Source organism: Solanum dulcamara, chromosome 9 (assembly GCF_947179165.1).
Source record: "Solanum dulcamara chromosome 9, daSolDulc1.2, whole genome shotgun sequence".
Taxonomy (NCBI): Eukaryota; Viridiplantae; Streptophyta; class Magnoliopsida; order Solanales; family Solanaceae; genus Solanum; species Solanum dulcamara.
The window spans coordinates 36904979-36911270 of record NC_077245.1 but is presented as its reverse complement, the minus strand read 5'-3'; positions in this window follow the sequence as shown (position 1 = coordinate 36911270).

Here is a 6292-nt window from a genome sequence, read left to right as displayed (position 1 = left end):
CCTCAAGAGATAGGTTGTGTTAATATATGAATATGTGACAGTTTTAAGATAACATTCTATTTCCTTAAGTTTTAAATTATGCGTGGTAATTATAGCTAATAGGGGTGTACGTGAGTGTCCAGTGTGGACATCATTCACGGCCTACGGTATTGGATCATGATACTATCATTCATGAGAAGATGAAGAAGTCCTATTTTAATGAGCTGCTCAAGAAGATCTCGAATAAGCTGAATATCTGGATGGGTAGTTTGTTGTCTTTTGGTGGAAAGACAATCCTGATTAATCTATTGTCACTGTTAGTTCCTCCTAAAGGTATTATCAAATACATCCATAAAATGTTTGCTAAATTTATATGGAACTTTAAACAAGATAGTGGGCTAAGAACTAGATAGCTTAGGATGATATTTGCCTACCTAAAGAGGAAGGGGGTCTTGATTTCAGATTCCTATTTTATATATCTAAAGCTGCATGCAAAGTTGTGGTAGAAGTTTAGAACCACAAACTCATTGTGAACCCATTTCATATGGAACAAGTATTGTAAGAGGGTAAGACCACAACTAGTAGAATGGAATGGGGGATGTCAAACCTGGAAGATGATGTTAAAGGCCAGAGAATGGTTTGATCAGGAAATGTGGTGGGAACCTAGATATTGGCATGCAAGCCTATGGTATGATAATTGGTCATAATTGGGAGCTTTAAAGTACATTTTGCCTGTTAACTATGTTATTCCAGGAAACTTTGAAGAGGTTAATCAACTAAAAGTGGAAGGCAGGTGGAATAATGATCTCATAACTGAATTATTGGGCATAGATGTTTGTGAACATACGAATCAGGTCATAGGTTATATTTAAAAATCAGAGGATAGGGATAAGCATAGGTGGATGCTTAACTGTATTAGAAAGTTATCAATTAAAAGTGCATGAGAAGTTATAAAAAGCAGAAAAGACCCCATCAAGGATATAATGTATTTATGGGACCAAGGCTTATCTATCAAAATTTCTTTTCTAATATGGAGAATTTAGTTTTAAAAGATCCCTATAGCAAAAGTGCTTATTAGGAGCAGAATTACAAATGAGATGGAGTGTTGTTGTTGCTATATAACTCTCAAGAAACCTTCAATCATCTATTTGTGGAATGTCCTGATGCTAATTATTTTTGAAAATATTTGTATGAGCTATTAGTTTGCAGGTCCTTTTCATTCAGTTGAGGCAAATAATTTATAGGTGGTGGAATGAAAAGTGTGTAGCTAAGTTGAAACCTCTATATAGGGTCATGTCTTCTCTCATTATTTGGCAATTGTGGAAAAGGAGGAATGTGATCAAGCATGGTGGAAGAATGTCCAGGAATGCTATATTTCTGGAGATCAATAGAAACATATACTATATGGCAAAAATAGGTATCCTTGGATTTCAGAGATGCCTAACAAATGGCTTGGTATAGCACAACTGCTAGAAAGATATACTCCCTTAATTTATAGCACTGTGGTAAGGTGAAGATGTTCTGAGGGGGCAAGGTTCAAATGTAACTCTGATGGACCTAGTTACTTAAGCTCTAGGATTAGTTTTATGGCCTTTTATATTAGAGATATCCTCGGAAGTCTAGTCTTTGCCAGCATCAACATGTTGGATGGTTGCACTGCATTGGAAGATAAAGTATAGGGTTTTGAAAGTTGCTTGAGGCACTGCTTCAACCACAATCTTCTACCACTGACTATGGAAACATACTCTTTAACCATCAAGAAGATTCTAGATGAAATTGGGGAAATACCATGGGCTATCTCTATGGATATTAGGGAGATAAAGGAGGCTATACTCAATAAGGATGTTCTGCTGGATCACATTTATAAAGAAGGGATTAAACTGGTAGACTGTTTAGCTAACCTAGTTGTTCATTTTATAGGTACACGCATTATGAAATTTAATAATGAAGATGAACTACCATCATAGGAAAGAGTTTTACTACAATTAGACAAACAGGAAGTCCCAAATATCATAATTAAAAAGGGGGAAACAAATCAATTAGATAGAGTAAAGGGCGTAAATTTTAGGTATAAACAAGGAACGAGCAAGTAAGTCAACAAGAGATCATCGAAGCTTCATGATCAAGGAGAAAACAATACATTTGAGCTAGTTATGGGAGCAGATGCTAATCGAACTCATGGTTTGAGGTAGTGGTATCAATTTTTTGGAGCTCAATCTGTACAAGCTATGGGAAAGATCAGTATAAGCTACAAGAACATCAAGCTATGAATGATATAGTTTGAGAATGGCCATACCTACAGGAGTTTTTTTGGAGCCAATTTGGAAGCTGAAGAAGTCTTCAATGGAGCTAAATTCATGGCACCAGTGAAACTTGCTAGATACCAAAGTGAAATCACCCAAGCTTCCTAGTTCTATCTTCATCATCATCCTCTAGGACAAGGAGAGATTAGAATTTGCTTTCATTTGGAGCTGATAACATTGGGGAACCCTAGTCCTTTTCCATTCTTAGCTTATGGATGTCTGAACTCCATTTTATTTGTTTCCATTTTGGTTCTTTGTGTGCTTTGTTTTGTTTTTTGGGCTATTTGGTGTTGGGTCAAATGCATTTATTGACTTATTTTGTTTTATAATAATTGGACTTGGGTAAAAATTGAATTTTAAAAAAAAGTTATATAGAGAGACAAAAGGAGTAACCTTCACTAGTGTGTTGTTCTGAAAGCAAACTCTCACTAGTCTCTTATTCTTGTGTGGCTTCATATCAAGAAAGAAGTCATGGAGAAGAATGTTCAAGTTCATCATCTGATTCTGAACTGATAATACAATTGTTGAAGATTGTAATAATGTTTTAGGATGAAATTAATGTTAAGTTAAAATAGTCCAAGGGATAATAGAAACCTCGTGAAGTATAAGTGTGTAGTTAAAAATTCCGCAATAGGCTAATGGGTCATTTGACTATTTTTTTCAAAACATTTACAAAAGCATTTAATAGTTGTTAACTCAATAACTCAATATCGATAAATCAATAAAAAAAATTATTTAATTTATCGATTACACTGATTTTTGCACGCCCCCTATTTTCAACCCTGTTCAATTTAGTTAAGAGAATTATTTGATTATATATATAAGAAAATATCAAAAAACTAATGAATTTCTTTTATGAAAAATTGTTTCATATCATTTAACATATAAGGGTGATTTGAAAAAATATATTTTCTTAACTTGTTAAAATTAAATTAGGACTTATTACAAAACAAATTTAAATAGATAAGTTACACATATAAAAAAGAAATTCACAATTTTAATAAAAACAAAATTAATATGTAATACGCCTGCAACTGCTTTTCTGAAATTAAGCACTCATTAATCTTTTATTTTAATTTTAGTTGTGTGGCTTCATATCAAGAAGTCATGAAGAAGAATGTTCAATTTAATTTTCAATCATTTATATTTTATTTAAGAAAATTATTTAATTAAATAAAGTACGTACGTTACATGTATATGACTTATTACAAATCAAATTTAAATAGTACACATACAAAAAAAGAATATATAAATTTAATAAAAATAAAATCATTATATGATATGCGTATATAAAATTATAGAGAGAGACAGAGGGAGTGAGTATCTCTTGTTAATATTGAATTTTTGAATGAAATTTTGTTTATATCATTTAACATATAAGGGTACTTTGAAGGGAAAAAAGAAGAAGCATTTTCTTGGGTTTTACAAATTAAATTACGACTTATTACAAATTAGTTTTAAGAATTATGGGTATTTGTTGAATATTTTTAAAAATAATAATAATATACTTTTAAAAAGTGTATCCTTGTAATTTTAACGTTTTAATATTTTTATGTTTTATTTGATTTACTTCACTTTTTTGATATTCATCCGAAATTAACTTATTTTAAATGCAAGACATCAGATATCAAAAGAAAAGGTAACTTAAATAAAAAGAATAAATAAAATCAATCAAAAAGAGAAAAAAATGAGTGAAGGTAAAAAATAAAAAAAATATACGTTGTGTTTGAGAAAATTCTAAATATAAGGTAATGAAAATTTAAAAAGTTAAGCGTATTTGAGAAATTTGTAACTACAAGGCAAAAAAAAACTATGTCTATTGACATATTTTAAATACAAGACAAAGAAAATAAGAAGATTTACAATAAAATTTAAAAAATATTTATACATGTGGTCGTGCGTGTATAGCACCACAACTAACTTATGGGAGACACCCCACAACTCTCTGACAACATAGTTGTGGGTGAATATCGTTAAAGTGTGGAGACACCATCACTTTATGGGAGGTCTTATAACACCGAACTTATTGGCAGTGCATATATATCCCCTTAAGTAGTAAAATATATAGAGCGTGTGCTGCTCCTAAAATAAACACTTTCTCTTATTCTTGTTCTTGTTCTTGTGGGTTCATAGTCATGGAGAAGGAGAAGAAGAATCTTCATAATGTAGATCCAATGAAGTAGTAACACTGCTAAGTAGAGATCAATGGAACATTAGAATCAGAGGAATAGAAAAAGAAGAAGAAAGAGTACTAGCTAAGCTAAATTACAACTAAGAGATATATGACCAACAAGATAATCCCATTTCTTTTTCATCAGTATAATATATAGGACCGCAACCCTAGCTGACTCAAATAGAGTATGCCATCAAAAACAGCGTCCTCACCTATTACCTCTGACAAAGCTATGTCAGCTCATACAAAGATGACTAATGTGTAATAAAATAAAATATAATACTACTGTAACTTCAGGAACTAAAGTATTAACTTACCAATTTCATAACTAACTTGATAGTCACAGTTGAGTACCACTATCACAGCTCACATTATAATTTACTTCAGCCACCACTTTCATTCTGCATCATTCCTCCATCCTAGGACTTCTTTGTCCCCAAGGGAGAACTCTGGAAACCTAATATTCATAGCTACAAAATCTTCCCATGTAGCTAGCTCTTTGAACAACTCCTTCCATTAGATCAGAACCTGAGCCACTACCTTATTTCCCTTCTTAATCATTCTTTTTCCTTCAATGCTTTGGGGCTCCACACAAAAAGGGACTTTTTATGTCAATGATAGATAAATGATAGATAATGTTTGGTAGTTGATGACATAACTTCAACTGAGACACATGTATAGCGAGATGGATAGCCACATGAGCTTGTAGAGATAGCTTGTATTCTACTAACCTAATCTTTTCCAAGATCTGATATGGTCCATAAAATTTTGCTGATAGCTTGTTAAATGGTTGTTGAGAAACTTTCACCTGCCTATAGGGCAGAACCTTCAAATACACCCAATACCTTACCTTGAATTTTCTATCACTTCTATGCTTATTAGCCAAAAATTGCATCCTTTTCTAAGTCCTGTGTAGATAGAAATCGAAAAGTTGAGCCTTAAACTCTCTGGGAATCATACTCCTATCCACTTCTTCTTCAATAGCTTCCCCTAGTAGATATGGCAGATAGATAGGTGGAGCTTTACCATATAGTGCTTCATAAGGGGTGGTTTGTATAGCTGACTGGTAGGTGTAATTATTCCACCAGTCTGCCAGTAGAAAGTATAGATCCCCTGTCATGTTGACTATATGAGCAATAACACCTTAAGTAAGTCTCTAATATCCTGTTAAGGACTTCAGTTTGACCATCCGTTTTTGGATGGTAAGCTGAAGATGTGCTTAATGTTACTTCTTGTAATGAAAATAGTTCTTGCCAAAACCTGCTAAAAATATGGGATCGTTATTACTCACAATATTTTCTAGCATGCCATGGAGTTTGAACACTTGGTCCATGAATGTCTGAGCCATAGAAACAGTAGTGTAAGGGTGGTTGAGTGTCATAAAATGACCATACTTGATCAACCTGTCTACCACCACAAGGATCGTGGTTTTCCCATAGACTTTGGAAGCCCATCAATGAAGTTGATGTTTATGGAAGACCATGAGTGTTGACACCTAATTTTGGCCTGCCACAACGCAAATTAGTTATCGAGTTTCTTCAATTTTCAAACAATTTGAAATAATTAGTTTTTTAAAAAAAAACAAATTTTTTGCAAGTTATCTTTATGTAATTTGTCATTTTTATAATTTTTTGAATGATATATATATTTATATTTAATTATTTATATAATTATTAGGTTTTATAAATATTCAAAAATGATCTCAAAAAGATTTAATTATTTCGTAAATTAGTAGTTGATATTTTCAAATTAATTAGATTATAGTTAGGTCAATTAATTATTTTGTTAGAATTAAGAAGCTTTTTAATCGATTAGTGTTAATTCATCTTATTTAAAA